The sequence below is a fragment of the Brienomyrus brachyistius genome, chromosome 16 (assembly GCF_023856365.1).
Source record: "Brienomyrus brachyistius isolate T26 chromosome 16, BBRACH_0.4, whole genome shotgun sequence".
In the NCBI taxonomy this organism is placed as follows: Eukaryota; Metazoa; Chordata; class Actinopteri; order Osteoglossiformes; family Mormyridae; genus Brienomyrus; species Brienomyrus brachyistius.
The window spans coordinates 736,880-750,171 of record NC_064548.1 but is presented as its reverse complement, the minus strand read 5'-3'; the positions used below and the strand labels follow the sequence as shown (position 1 = coordinate 750,171).

At 49.5% G+C, this 13,292-nt stretch overlaps 22 non-coding genes across 22 annotated transcripts; all 22 read right to left on the bottom strand.

Moving 5' to 3' along the window:
- Positions 1–632: 632 nt before the first annotated feature.
- Positions 633–706, bottom strand: trnai-aau (transfer RNA isoleucine (anticodon AAU)). The gene has a single exon. It is a non-coding gene; the product is annotated as a tRNA-Ile (tRNA).
- A 97-nt stretch (positions 707–803) lies between these two features.
- On the bottom strand, positions 804–875 carry trnaq-cug (transfer RNA glutamine (anticodon CUG)). Its single transcript has one exon. It is a non-coding gene; the product is annotated as a tRNA-Gln (tRNA).
- Positions 876–930: 55 nt separating this feature from the next.
- On the bottom strand, positions 931–1,003 carry trnaf-gaa (transfer RNA phenylalanine (anticodon GAA)). Its single transcript has one exon. It is a non-coding gene; the product is annotated as a tRNA-Phe (tRNA).
- Positions 1,004–2,024: 1,021 nt separating this feature from the next.
- trnai-aau (transfer RNA isoleucine (anticodon AAU)) lies at positions 2,025–2,098 on the bottom strand. The gene has a single exon. It is a non-coding gene; the product is annotated as a tRNA-Ile (tRNA).
- Positions 2,099–2,195: 97 nt separating this feature from the next.
- trnaq-cug (transfer RNA glutamine (anticodon CUG)) lies at positions 2,196–2,267 on the bottom strand. The gene has a single exon. It is a non-coding gene; the product is annotated as a tRNA-Gln (tRNA).
- Positions 2,268–3,416: 1,149 nt separating this feature from the next.
- On the bottom strand, positions 3,417–3,490 carry trnai-aau (transfer RNA isoleucine (anticodon AAU)). Its single transcript has one exon. It is a non-coding gene; the product is annotated as a tRNA-Ile (tRNA).
- A 725-nt stretch (positions 3,491–4,215) lies between these two features.
- trnag-gcc (transfer RNA glycine (anticodon GCC)) lies at positions 4,216–4,286 on the bottom strand. Its single transcript has one exon. It is a non-coding gene; the product is annotated as a tRNA-Gly (tRNA).
- Positions 4,287–4,801: 515 nt separating this feature from the next.
- Positions 4,802–4,875, bottom strand: trnai-aau (transfer RNA isoleucine (anticodon AAU)). Its single transcript has one exon. It is a non-coding gene; the product is annotated as a tRNA-Ile (tRNA).
- A 97-nt stretch (positions 4,876–4,972) lies between these two features.
- On the bottom strand, positions 4,973–5,044 carry trnaq-cug (transfer RNA glutamine (anticodon CUG)). The gene has a single exon. It is a non-coding gene; the product is annotated as a tRNA-Gln (tRNA).
- A 55-nt stretch (positions 5,045–5,099) lies between these two features.
- trnaf-gaa (transfer RNA phenylalanine (anticodon GAA)) lies at positions 5,100–5,172 on the bottom strand. The gene has a single exon. It is a non-coding gene; the product is annotated as a tRNA-Phe (tRNA).
- Positions 5,173–6,193: 1,021 nt separating this feature from the next.
- trnai-aau (transfer RNA isoleucine (anticodon AAU)) lies at positions 6,194–6,267 on the bottom strand. The gene has a single exon. It is a non-coding gene; the product is annotated as a tRNA-Ile (tRNA).
- A 1,311-nt stretch (positions 6,268–7,578) lies between these two features.
- Positions 7,579–7,652, bottom strand: trnai-aau (transfer RNA isoleucine (anticodon AAU)). The gene has a single exon. It is a non-coding gene; the product is annotated as a tRNA-Ile (tRNA).
- Positions 7,653–7,749: 97 nt separating this feature from the next.
- trnaq-cug (transfer RNA glutamine (anticodon CUG)) lies at positions 7,750–7,821 on the bottom strand. Its single transcript has one exon. It is a non-coding gene; the product is annotated as a tRNA-Gln (tRNA).
- A 1,149-nt stretch (positions 7,822–8,970) lies between these two features.
- trnai-aau (transfer RNA isoleucine (anticodon AAU)) lies at positions 8,971–9,044 on the bottom strand. Its single transcript has one exon. It is a non-coding gene; the product is annotated as a tRNA-Ile (tRNA).
- A 224-nt stretch (positions 9,045–9,268) lies between these two features.
- trnaf-gaa (transfer RNA phenylalanine (anticodon GAA)) lies at positions 9,269–9,341 on the bottom strand. Its single transcript has one exon. It is a non-coding gene; the product is annotated as a tRNA-Phe (tRNA).
- A 1,021-nt stretch (positions 9,342–10,362) lies between these two features.
- trnai-aau (transfer RNA isoleucine (anticodon AAU)) lies at positions 10,363–10,436 on the bottom strand. The gene has a single exon. It is a non-coding gene; the product is annotated as a tRNA-Ile (tRNA).
- Positions 10,437–10,533: 97 nt separating this feature from the next.
- trnaq-cug (transfer RNA glutamine (anticodon CUG)) lies at positions 10,534–10,605 on the bottom strand. The gene has a single exon. It is a non-coding gene; the product is annotated as a tRNA-Gln (tRNA).
- A 55-nt stretch (positions 10,606–10,660) lies between these two features.
- On the bottom strand, positions 10,661–10,733 carry trnaf-gaa (transfer RNA phenylalanine (anticodon GAA)). The gene has a single exon. It is a non-coding gene; the product is annotated as a tRNA-Phe (tRNA).
- A 1,021-nt stretch (positions 10,734–11,754) lies between these two features.
- On the bottom strand, positions 11,755–11,828 carry trnai-aau (transfer RNA isoleucine (anticodon AAU)). Its single transcript has one exon. It is a non-coding gene; the product is annotated as a tRNA-Ile (tRNA).
- A 97-nt stretch (positions 11,829–11,925) lies between these two features.
- trnaq-cug (transfer RNA glutamine (anticodon CUG)) lies at positions 11,926–11,997 on the bottom strand. Its single transcript has one exon. It is a non-coding gene; the product is annotated as a tRNA-Gln (tRNA).
- A 55-nt stretch (positions 11,998–12,052) lies between these two features.
- Positions 12,053–12,125, bottom strand: trnaf-gaa (transfer RNA phenylalanine (anticodon GAA)). Its single transcript has one exon. It is a non-coding gene; the product is annotated as a tRNA-Phe (tRNA).
- A 1,021-nt stretch (positions 12,126–13,146) lies between these two features.
- trnai-aau (transfer RNA isoleucine (anticodon AAU)) lies at positions 13,147–13,220 on the bottom strand. The gene has a single exon. It is a non-coding gene; the product is annotated as a tRNA-Ile (tRNA).
- Between the last annotated feature and the right edge of the window lie 72 nt (positions 13,221–13,292).

Here is a 13,292-nt window from a genome sequence, read left to right as displayed (position 1 = left end):
TAGCTGGAGTTCAGCGCTGAGTGTACAGTTATTAAAAGAGCCGCTTTGCATTGGCCGGGAATCGAACCCGGGCCTCCCGCGTGGCAGGCGAGAATTCTACCACTGAACCACCCATGCAAACACACGAAAACGGCTTTCCGCCGAAAGACCGGAAAAATTGCTAAAGCAAAAACGGAGTGATGACAGCTCATTTCACACAACTGTTAAGATCAACGGAGTATTTATAAATTGAAGTGCTTGAAGCACAAGAACTCTGGGACCTTCTAGTGGAAGTGCTGCTTCGGGATGCTTGACAACTCCGTCGACTTTTCCAATAAATGCCTCCAAAAAAGCTCGTTCCATCAGAAAGTTGTAAACAACACCAGAAGGCAGCATGGTTTTACAGTGCGGGTTGGATTTTTCTTCAAGAACTACTACGCTCTTTGAGCAAATTGTGTATGTAGACGTACACTTTGCCAGTCCACTTGCTGCAGAATTGTCAGCTAAGAGAAATGCGTGTATCCTCCATTTCTTTTTCTCACCACGACGCAGGTGAATCTGGCACGACTGTGTTCTTATAATCACGTCGGACACTTTCATTTTCCTTACCTCTGATCTCCAAGCACTCTGACCACCGGGAGAAAGAGAAAGCGTGGCCCGTATGGGGATCGAACCCATGACCTTGGCGTTATTAGCACCACGCTCTAACCAGCTGAGCTAACCGGCCAAGCGGCAGAAAAGGTCGGCTACACCACATGCAAAAAGTGCAAAAGAAACGTTTTTGGGCAAGAGTGCGCCTTGGGGCGCAAAACTGAGCCCATGACAGGTCCCACCGAGATTTGAACTCGGATCGCTGGATTCAGAGCCCAGAGTGCTAACCATTACACCATGGAACCAGCGGGTACATTGCAGCCCAAGGCGGAGACGAGCTCCAAGACTCACGTCACGTGCTGCCAGAACCCGGGATTGAACCAGGGACCTTTAGATCTTCAGTCTAACGCTCTCCCAACTGAGCTATTCCGGCACAACCGTGAGCTCCACTCTTGCCGTTTTCTGCCTCTTTCTTTGGAGCCCATCTCCCCACCTGAGCCACATGAAGTGAATGTCAACCTGGAGCAGCAGCAAGCTATGAGAAGTGTCCGATTTTAAGCCATAGTACGGTACACGAGTCAGGTGAGAGGCTCTTCTCAAGCTAACATGAGACTGTTGCTCAACAAAGACAATATGTCAGACAGTGGAATGTGTGAGAAAGTGCACAGATGCAAGGATGGGCAAGAAGGCGGTCAGAAGTGTGAAGCTGAGATGCCTCTGTGTAGTTTTTAGCTAGGGGAACTGTAATGAGCCAGCCTCAAGGCTCCGCTTGCCAGGGGTTGAGCGGAAATGTGGAGTACCTGTCTTGAGATAAGACTGAATTAGCTGGAGTTCAGCGCTGAGTGTACAGTTATTAAAAGAGCCGCTTTGCATTGGCCGGGAATCGAACCCGGGCCTCCCGCGTGGCAGGCGAGAATTCTACCACTGAACCACCCATGCAAACACACGAGACCGGCTTTCCGCAGAAAGACCGGAAAAATTGCTAAAGCAAAAACGGAGTGATGACAGCTCATTTCACACAACTGTTAAGATCAACGGAGTATTTATAAATTGAAGTGCTTGAAGCACAAGAACTCTGGGACCTTCTAGTGGAAGTGCTGCTTCGGGATGCTTGACAACTCCGTCGACTTTTCCAATAAATGCCTCCAAAAAAGTTCGTTCCATCAGATACTTGTAAACAACACCAGAAGGCAGCATGGTTTTACAGTGCGGGTTGGATTTTTCTTCAAGTACTACTACGCTCTTTGAGCAAATTGTGTATGTAGACGTACACTTTGCCAGTCCACTTGCTGCAGAATTGTCAGCTAAGAGAAATGCGTGTATCCTCCATTTCTTTTTCTCACCACGACGCAGGTGAATCTGGCACGACTGTGTTCTTATAATCACGTCGGACACTTTCATTTTCCTTACCTCTGATCTCCAAGCACTCCGACCACCGGGAGAAAGACAAAGCGTGGCCCGTATGGGGATCGAACCCATGACCTTGGCGTTATTAGCACCACGCTCTAACCAGCTGAGCTAACCGGCCAAGCGGCAGAAAAGGTCGGCTACACCACATGCAAAAAGTGCAAAAGAAACGTTTTTGGGCAAGAGTGCGCCTTGGGGCGCAAAACTGAGCCCATGACAGGTCCCACCGAGATTTGAACTCGGATCGCTGGATTCAGAGCCCAGAGTGCTAACCATTACACCATGGAACCAGCGGGTACATCGCAGCCCAAGGCGGAGACGAGCTCCAAGACTCACGTCACGTGCTGCCAGAACATGGGATTGAACCAGGGACCTTTAGATCTTCAGTCTAACGCTCTCCCAACTGAGCTATTCCGGCACAACCGTGAGCTCCACTCTTGCCGTTTTCTGCCTCTTTCTTTGGAGCCCATCTCCCCACCTGAGCCACATGCAGTGAATGTCAACCTGGAGCAGCAGCAAGCTATGAGAAGTGTCCGATTTTAAGCCATAGTACGGTACACGAGTCAGGTGAGAGGCTCTTCTCAAGCTAACATGAGACTGTTGCTCAACAAAGACAATATGTCAGACAGTGGAATGTGTGAGAAAGTGCACAGATGCAAGGATGGGCAAGAAGGCGGTCAGAAGTGTGAAGCTGAGATGCCTCTGTGTAGTTTTTAGCTAGGGGAACTGTAATGAGCCAGCCTCAGGGCTCCGCTTGCCAGGGGTTGAGCGGAAATGTGGAGTACCTGTCTTGAGATAAGACTGAATTAGCTGGAGTTCAGCGCTGAGTGTACAGTTATTAAAAGAGCCGCTTTGCATTGGCCGGGAATCGAACCCGGGCCTCCCGCGTGGCAGGCGAGAATTCTACCACTGAACCACCCATGCAAACACACAAGACCGGCTTTCCGCCGAAAGACCGGAAAAATTGCTAAAGCAAAAACGGAGTGATGACAGCTCATTTCACACAACTGTTAAGATCAACGGAGTATTTATAAATTGAAGTGCTTGAAGCACAAGAACTCTGGGACCTTCTAGTGGAAGTGCTGCTTCGGGATGCTTGACAACTCCGTCGACTTTTCCAATAAATGCCTCCAAAAAAGCTCGTTCCATCAGAAAGTTGTAAACAACACCAGAAGGCAGCATGGTTTTACAGTGCGGGTTGGATTTTTCTTCAAGTACTACTACGCTCTTTGAGCAAATTGTGTATGTAGACGTACACTTTGCCAGTCCACTTGCTGCAGAATTGTCAGCTAAGAGAAATGCGTGTATCCTCCATTTCTTTTTCTCACCACGACGCAGGTGAATCTGGCACGACTGTGTTCTTATAATCACGTCGGACACTTTCATTTTCCTTACCTCTGATCTCCAAGCACTCTGACCACCGGGAGAAAGAGAAAGCGTGGCCCGTATGGGGATCGAACCCATGACCTTGGCGTTATTAGCACCACGCTCTAACCAGCTGAGCTAACCGGCCAAGCGGCAGAAAAGGTCGGCTACACCACATGCAAAAAGTGCAAAAGAAACGTTTTTGGGCAAGAGTGCGCCTTGGGGCGCAAAACTGAGCCCATGACAGGTCCCACCGAGATTTGAACTCGGATCGCTGGATTCAGAGCGCTAACCATTACACCAGGGAACCAGCGGGTACATCGCAGCCCAAGGCGGAGACAAGCTCCAAGACTCACGTCACGTGCTGCCAGAACCCGGGATTGAACCAGGGACCTTTAGATCTTCAGTCTAACGCTCGCCCAACTGAGCTATTCCGGCACAACCATGAGCTCCACTCTTTCCGTTTTCTGCCTCTTTCTTTGGAGCCCATCTCCCCACCTGAGCCACATGCAGTGAATGTCAACCTGGAGCAGCAGCAAGCTATGAGAAGTGTCCGATTTTAAGCCATAGTACGGTACACGAGTCAGGTGAGAGGCTCTTCTCAAGCTAACACGAGACTGTTGCTCAACAAAGACAATATGTCAGACAGTGGAATGTGTGAGAAAGTGCACAGATGCAAGGATGGGCAAGAAGGCGGTCAGAAGTGTGAAGCTGAGATGCCTCTGTGTAGTTTTTAGCTAGGGGAACTGTAATGAGCCAGCCTCAGGGCTCCGCTTGCCAGGGGTTGAGCGGAAATGTGGAGTACCTGTCTTGAGATAAGACTGAATTAGCTGGAGTTCAGCGCTGAGTGTACAGTTATTAAAAGAGCTGCTTTGCATTGGCCGGGAATCGAACCCGGGCCTCCCACGTGGCAGGCGAGAATTCTACCACTGAACCACCAATGCAAACACACGAGACTGGCTTTCCGCCAAAAGACCGGAAAAATTGCTAAAGCAAAAACGGAGTGATGACAGCTCATTTCACACAACTGTTAAGATCAACGGAGTATTTATAAATTGAAGTGCTTGAAGCACAAGAACTCTGGGACCTTCTAGTGGAAGTGCTGCTTCGGGATGCTTGACAACTCCGTCGACTTTTCCAATAAATGCCTCCAAAAAAGTTCGTTCCATCAGATACTTGTAAACAACACCAGAAGGCAGCATGGTTTTACAGTGCGGGTTGGATTTTTCTTCAAGTACTACTACGCTCTTTGAGCAAATTGTGTATGTAGACGTACACTTTGCCAGTCCACTTGCTGCAGAATTGTCAGCTAAGAGAAATGCGTGTATCCTCCATTTCTTTTTCTCACCACGACGCAGGTGAATCTGGCACGACTGTGTTCTTATAATCACGTCGGACACTTTCATTTTCCTTACCTCTGATCTCCAAGCACTCCGACCACCGGGAGAAAGACAAAGCGTGGCCCGTATGGGGATCGAACCCATGACCTTGGCGTTATTAGCACCACGCTCTAACCAGCTGAGCTAACCGGCCAAGCGGCAGAAAAGGTCGGCTACACCACATGCAAAAAGTGCAAAAGAAACGTTTTTGGGCAAGAGTGCGCCTTGGGGCGCAAAACTGAGCCCATGACAGGTCCCACCGAGATTTGAACTCGGATCGCTGGATTCAGAGCCCAGAGTGCTAACCATTACACCATGGAACCAGCGGGTACATCGCAGCCCAAGGCGGAGACGAGCTCCAAGACTCACGTCACGTGCTGCCAGAACCCGGGATTGAACCAGGGACCTTTAGATCTTCAGTCTAACGCTCTCCCAACTGAGCTATTCCGGCACAACCATGAGCTCCACTCTTGCCGTTTTCTGCCTCTTTCTTTGGAGCCCATCTCCCCACCTGAGCCACATGCAGTGAATGTCAACCTGGAGCAGCAGCAAGCTATGAGAAGTGTCCGATTTTAAGCCATAGTACGGTACACGAGTCAGGTGAGAGGCTCTTCTCAAGCTAACATGAGACTGTTGCTCAACAAAGACAATATGTCAGACAGTGGAATGTGTGAGAAAGTGCACAGATGCAAGGATGGGCAAGAAGGCGGTCAGAAGTGTGAAGCTGAGATGCCTCTGTGTAGTTTTTAGCTAGGGGAACTGTAATGAGCCAGCCTCAGGGCTCCGCTTGCCAGGGGTTGAGCGGAAATGTGGAGTACCTGTCTTGAGATAAGACTGAATTAGCTGGAGTTCAGCGCTGAGTGTACAGTTATTAAAAGAGCCGCTTTGCATTGGCCGGGAATCGAACCCGGGCCTCCCGCGTGGCAGGCGAGAATTCTACCACTGAACCACCCATGCAAACACACAAGACCGGCTTTCCGCCGAAAGACCGGAAAAATTGCTAAAGCAAAAACGGAGTGATGACAGCTCATTTCACACAACTGTTAAGATCAACGGAGTATTTATAAATTGAAGTGCTTGAAGCACAAGAACTCTGGGACCTTCTAGTGGAAGTGCTGCTTCGGGATGCTTGACAACTCCGTCGACTTTTCCAATAAATGCCTCCAAAAAAGCTCGTTCCATCAGAAAGTTGTAAACAACACCAGAAGGCAGCATGGTTTTACAGTGCGGGTTGGATTTTTCTTCAAGTACTACTACGCTCTTTGAGCAAATTGTGTATGTAGACGTACACTTTGCCAGTCCACTTGCTGCAGAATTGTCAGCTAAGAGAAATGCGTGTATCCTCCATTTCTTTTTCTCACCACGACGCAGGTGAATCTGGCACGACTGTGTTCTTATAATCACGTCGGACACTTTCATTTTCCTTACCTCTGATCTCCAAGCACTCTGACCACCGGGAGAAAGAGAAAGCGTGGCCCGTATGGGGATCGAACCCATGACCTTGGCGTTATTAGCACCACGCTCTAACCAGCTGAGCTAACCGGCCAAGCGGCAGAAAAGGTCGGCTACACCACATGCAAAAAGTGCAAAAGAAACGTTTTTGGGCAAGAGTGCGCCTTGGGGCGCAAAACTGAGCCCATGACAGGTCCCACCGAGATTTGAACTCGGATCGCTGGATTCAGAGCGCTAACCATTACACCAGGGAACCAGCGGGTACATCGCAGCCCAAGGCGGAGACAAGCTCCAAGACTCACGTCACGTGCTGCCAGAACCCGGGATTGAACCAGGGACCTTTAGATCTTCAGTCTAACGCTCGCCCAACTGAGCTATTCCGGCACAACCATGAGCTCCACTCTTTCCGTTTTCTGCCTCTTTCTTTGGAGCCCATCTCCCCACCTGAGCCACATGCAGTGAATGTCAACCTGGAGCAGCAGCAAGCTATGAGAAGTGTCCGATTTTAAGCCATAGTACGGTACACGAGTCAGGTGAGAGGCTCTTCTCAAGCTAACACGAGACTGTTGCTCAACAAAGACAATATGTCAGACAGTGGAATGTGTGAGAAAGTGCACAGATGCAAGGATGGGCAAGAAGGCGGTCAGAAGTGTGAAGCTGAGATGCCTCTGTGTAGTTTTTAGCTAGGGGAACTGTAATGAGCCAGCCTCAGGGCTCCGCTTGCCAGGGGTTGAGCGGAAATGTGGAGTACCTGTCTTGAGATAAGACTGAATTAGCTGGAGTTCAGCGCTGAGTGTACAGTTATTAAAAGAGCCGCTTTGCATTGGCCGGGAATCGAACCCGGGCCTCCCGCGTGGCAGGTGAGAATTCTACCACTGAACCACCAATGCAAACACACGAGACTGGCTTTCCGCCAAAAGACCGGAAAAATTGCTAAAGCAAAAACGGAGTGATGACAGCTCATTTCACACAACTGTTAAGATCAACGGAGTATTTATAAATTGAAGTGCTTGAAGCACAAGAACTCTGGGACCTTCTAGTGGAAGTGCTGCTTCGGGATGCTTGACAACTCCGTCGACTTTTCCAATAAATGCCTCCAAAAAAGCTCGTTTCATCAGAAAGTTGTAAACAACACCAGAAGGCAGCATGGTTTTACAGTGCGGGTTGGATTTTTCTTCAAGTACTACTACGCTCTTTGAGCAAATTGTGTATGTAGACGTACACTTTGCCAGTCCACTTGCTGCAGAATTGTCAGCTAAGAGAAATGCGTGTATCCTCCATTTCTTTTTCTCACCACGACGCAGGTGAATCTGGCACGACTGTGTTCTTATAATCACGTCGGACACTTTCATTTTCCTTACCTCTGATCTCCAAGCACTCCGACCACCGGGAGAAAGACAAAGCGTGGCCCGTATGGGGATCGAACCCATGACCTTGGCGTTATTAGCACCACGCTCTAACCAGCTGAGCTAACCGGCCAAGCGGCAGAAAAAGTCGGCTACACCACATGCAAAAAGTGCAAAAGAAACGTTTTTGGGCAAGAGTGCGCCTTGGGGCGCAAAACTGAGCCCATGACAGGTCCCACCGAGATTTGAACTCGGATCGCTGGATTCAGAGCCCAGAGTGCTAACCATTACACCATGGAACCAGTGGGTACATCGCAGCCCAAGGCGGAGACGAGCTCCAAGACTCACGTCACGTGCTGCCAGAACCCGTGATTGAACCAGGGACCTTTAGATCTTCAGTCTAACGCTCTCCCAACTGAGCTATTCCGGCACAACCGTGAGCTCCACTCTTGCCGTTTTCTGCCTCTTTCTTTGGAGCCCATCTCCCCACCTGAGCCACATGCAGTGAATGTCAACCTGGAGCAGCAGCAAGCTATGAGAAGTGTCCGATTTTAAGCCATAGTACGGTACACGAGTCAGGTGAGAGGCTCTTCTCAAGCTAACACGAGACTGTTGCTCAACAAAGACAATATGTCAGACAGTGGAATGTGTGAGAAAGTGCACAGATGCAAGGATGGGCAAGAAGGCGGTCAGAAGTGTGAAGCTGAGATGCCTCTGTGTAGTTTTTAGCTAGGGGAACTGTAATGAGCCAGCCTCAGGGCTCCGCTTGCCAGGGGTTGAGCGGAAATGTGGAGTACCTGTCTTGAGATAAGACTGAATTAGCTGGAGTTCAGCGCTGAGTGTACAGTTATTAAAAGAGCCGCTTTGCATTGGCCGGGAATCGAACCCGGGCCTCCCGCGTGGCAGGCGAGAATTCTACCACTGAACCACCCATGCAAACACAAGAGACCGGCTTTCCGCCGAAAGACCGGAAAAATTGCTAAAGCAAAAACGGAGTGATGACAGCTCATTTCACACAACTGTTAAGATCAACGGAGTATTTATAAATTGAAGTGCTTGAAGCACAAGAACTCTGGGACCTTCTAGTGGAAGTGCTGCTTCGGGATGCTTGACAACTCCGTCGACTTTTCCAATAAATGCCTCCAAAAAAGCTCGTTCCATCAGATACTTGTAAACAACACCAGAAGGCAGCATGGTTTTACAGTGCGGGTTGGATTTTTCTTCAAGTACTACTACGCTCTTTGAGCAAATTGTGTATGTAGACGTAAACTTTGCCAGTCCACTTGCTGCAGAATTGTCAGCTAAGAGAAATGCGTGTATCCTCCATTTCTTTTTCTCACCACGACGCAGGTGAATCTGGCACGACTGTGTTCTTATAATCACGTCGGACACTTTCATTTTCCTTACCTCTGATCTCCAAGCACTCTGACCACCGGGAGAAAGGCAAAGCGTGGCCCGTATGGGGATCGAACCCATGACCTTGGCGTTATTAGCACCACGCTCTAACCAGCTGAGCTAACCGGCCAAGCGGCAGAAAAGGTCGGCTACACCACATGCAAAAAGTGCAAAAGAAACGTTTTTGGGCAAGAGTGCGCCTTGGGGCGCTAAACTGAGCCCATGACAGGTCCCACCGAGATTTGAACTCAGATTGCTGGATTCAGAGCCCAGAGTGCTAACCATTACACCATGGAACCAGCGGGTACATCGCAGCCCAAGGCGGAGACGAGCTCCAAGACTCACGTCACGTGCTGCCAGAACCCGGGATTGAACCAGGGACCTTTAGATCTTCAGTCTAACGCTCTCCCAACTGAGCTATTCCGGCACAACCGTGAGCTCCACTCTTGCCGTTTTCTGCCTCTTTCTTTGGAGCCCATCTCCCCACCTGAGCCACATGCAGTGAATGTCAACCTGGAGCAGCAGCAAGCTATGAGAAGTGTCCGATTTTAAGCCATAGTACGGTACACGAGTCAGGTGAGAGGCTCTTCTCAAGCTAACATGAGACTGTTGCTCAACAAAGACAATATGTCAGACAGTGGAATGTGTGAGAAAGTGCACAGATGCAAGGATGGGCAAGAAGGCGGTCAGAAGTGTGAAGCTGAGATGCCTCTGTGTAGTTTTTAGCTTGGGGAACTGTAATGAGCCAGCCTCAAGGCTCCGCTTGCCAGGGGTTGAGCGGAAATGTGGAGTACCTGTCTTGAGATAAGACTGAATTAGCTGGAGTTCAGCGCTGAGTGTACAGTTATTAAAAGAGCCGCTTTGCATTAGCCGGGAATCGAACCCGGGCCTCCCGCGTGGCAGGCGAGAATTCTACCACTGAACCACCCATGCAAACACACGAGACCGGCTTTCCGCCGAAAGACCGGAAAAATTGCTAAAGCAAAAACGGAGTGATGACAGCTCATTTCACACAACTGTTAAGATCAACGGAGTATTTATAAATTGAAGTGCTTGAAGCACAAGAACTCTGGGACCTTCTAGTGGAAGTGCTGCTTCGGGATGCTTGACAACTCCGTCGACTTTTCCAATAAATGCCTCCAAAAAAGTTCGTTCCATCAGATACTTGTAAACAACACCAGAAGGCAGCATGGTTTTACAGTGCGGGTTGGATTTTTCTTCAAGTACTACTACGCTCTTTGAGCAAATTGTGTATGTAGACGTACACTTTGCCAGTCCACTTGCTGCAGAATTGTCAGCTCAGAGAAATGCGTGTATCCTCCATTTCTTTTTCTCACCACGACGCAGGTGAATCTGGCACGACTGTGTTCTTATAATCACGTCGGACACTTTCATTTTCCTTACCTCTGATCTCCAAGCACTCCGACCACCGGGAGAAAGACAAAGCGTGGCCCGTATGGGGATCGAACCCATGACCTTGGCGTTATTAGCACCACGCTCTAACCAGCTGAGCTAACCGGCCAAGCGGCAGAAAAGGTCGGCTACACCACATGCAAAAAGTGCAAAAGAAACGTTTTTGGGCAAGAGTGCGCCTTGGGGCGCAAAACTGAGCCCATGACAGGTCCCACCGAGATTTGAACTCGGATCGCTGGATTCAGAGCCCAGAGTGCTAACCATTACACCATGGAACCAGCGGGTACATCGCAGCCCAAGGCGGAGACGAGCTCCAAGACTCACGTCACGTGCTGCCAGAACCCGGGATTGAACCAGGGACCTTTAGATCTTCAGTCTAACGCTCTCCCAACTGAGCTATTCCGGCACAACCGTGAGCTCCACTCTTGCCGTTTTCTGCCTCTTTCTTTGGAGCCCATCTCCCCACCTGAGCCACATGCAGTGAATGTCAACCTGGAGCAGCAGCAAGCTATGAGAAGTGTCCGATTTTAAGCCATAGTACGGTACACGAGTCAGGTGAGAGGCTCTTCTCAAGCTAACATGAGACTGTTGCTCAACAAAGACAATACGTCAGACAGTGGAATGTGTGAGAAAGTGCACAGATGCAAGGATGGGCAAGAAGGCGGTCAGAAGTGTGAAGCTGAGATGCCTCTGTGTAGTTTTTAGCTAGGGGAACTGTAATGAGCCAGCCTCAAGGCTCCGCTTGCCAGGGGTTGAGCGGAAATGTGGAGTACCTGTCTTGAGATAAGACTGAATTAGCTGGAGTTCAGCGCTGAGTGTACAGTTATTAAAAGAGCCGCTTTGCATTGGCCGGGAATCGAACCCGGGCCTCCCGCGTGGCAGGCGAGAATTCTACCACTGAACCACCCATGCAAACACACGAGACCGGCTTTCCGCCGAAAGACCGGAAAAATTGCTAAAGCAAAAACGGAGTGATGACAGCTCATTTCACACAACTGTTAAGATCAACGGAGTATTTATAAATTGAAGTGCTTGAAGCACAAGAACTCTGGGACCTTCTAGTGGAAGTGCTGCTTCGGGATGCTTGACAACTCCGTCGACTTTTCCAATAAATGCCTCCAAAAAAGCTCGTTCCATCAGAAACTTGTAAACAACACCAGAAGGCAGCATGGTTTTACAGTGCGGGTTGGATTTTTCTTCAAGAACTACTATGCTCTTTGAGCAAATTGTGTATGTAGACGTAAACTTTGCCAGTCCACTTGCTGCAGAATTGTCAGCTAAGAGAAATGCGTGTATCCTCCATTTCTTTTTCTCACCACGACGCAGGTGAATCTGGCACGACTGTGTTTTTATAATCACGTCGGACACTTTCATTTTCCTTACCTCTGATCTCCAAGCACTCCGACCACCGGGAGAAAGACAAAGCGTGGCCCGTATGGGGATCGAACCCATGACCTTGGCGTTATTAGCACCACGCTCTAACCAGCTGAGCTAACCGGCCAAGCGGCAGAAAAGGTCGGCTACACCACATGCAAAAAGTGCAAAAGAAACGTTTTTGGGCAAGAGTGCGCCTTGGGGCGCAAAACTGAGCCCATGACAGGTCCCACCGAGATTTGAACTCGGATCGCTGGATTCAGAGCCCAGAGTGCTAACCATTACACCATGGAACCAGCGGGTACATCGCAGCCCAAGGCGGAGACGAGCTCCAAGACTCACGTCACGTGCTGCCAGAACCCGGGATTGAACCAGGGACCTTTAGATCTTCAGTCTAACGCTCTCCCAACTGAGCTATTCCGGCACAACCGTGAGCTCCACTCTTGCCGTTTTCTGCCTCTTTCTTTGGAGCCCATCTCCCCACCTGAGCCACATGCAGTGAATGTCAACCAGGAGCAGCAGCAAGCTATGAGAAGTGTCCGATTTTAAGCCATAGTACGGTACACGAGTCAGGTGAGAGGCTCTTCTCAAGCTAACATGAGACTGTTGCTCAACAAAGACAATATGTCAGACAGTGGAATGTGTGAGAAAGTGCACAGATGCAAGGATGGGCAAGAAGGCGGTCAGAAGTGTGAAGCTGAGATGCCTCTGTGTAGTTTTTAGCTAGGGGAACTGTAATGAGCCAGCCTCAAGGCTCCGCTTGCCAGGGGTTGAGCGGAAATGTGGAGTACCTGTCTTGAGATAAGACTGAATTAGCTGGAGTTCAGCGCTGAGTGTACAGTTATTAAAAGAGCCGCTTTGCATTGGCCGGGAATCGAACCCGGGCCTCCCGCGTGGCAGGCGAGAATTCTACCACTGAACCACCCATGCAAACACACGAGACCGGCTTTCCGCCGAAAGACCGGAAAAATTGCTAAAGCAAAAACGGAGTGATGACAGCTCATTTCACACAACTGTTAAGATCAACGGAGTATTTATAAATTGAAGTGCTTGAAGCACAAGAACTCTGGGACCTTCTAGTGGAAGTGCTGCTTCGGGATGCTTGACAACTCCGTCGACTTTTCCAATAAATGCCTCCAAAAAAGCTCGTTCCATCAGAAAGTTGTAAACAACACCAGAAGGCAGCATGGTTTTACAGTGCGGGTTGGATTTTTCTTCAAGAACTACTACGCTCTTTGAGCAAATTGTGTATGTAGACGTACACTTTGCCAGTCCACTTGCTGCAGAATTGTCAGCTAAGAGAAATGCGTGTATCCTCCATTTCTTTTTCTCACCACGACGCAGGTGAATCTGGCACGACTGTGTTCTTATAATCACGTCGGACACTTTCATTTTCCTTACCTCTGATCTCCAAGCACTCTGACCACCGGGAGAAAGAGAAAGCGTGGCCCGTATGGGGATCGAACCCATGACCTTGGCGTTATTAGCACCACGCTCTAACCAGCTGAGCTAACCGGCCAAGCGGCAGAAAAGGTCGGCTACACCACATGCAAAAAGTGCAAAAGAAACGTTTTTGGGCAAGAGTGCGCCT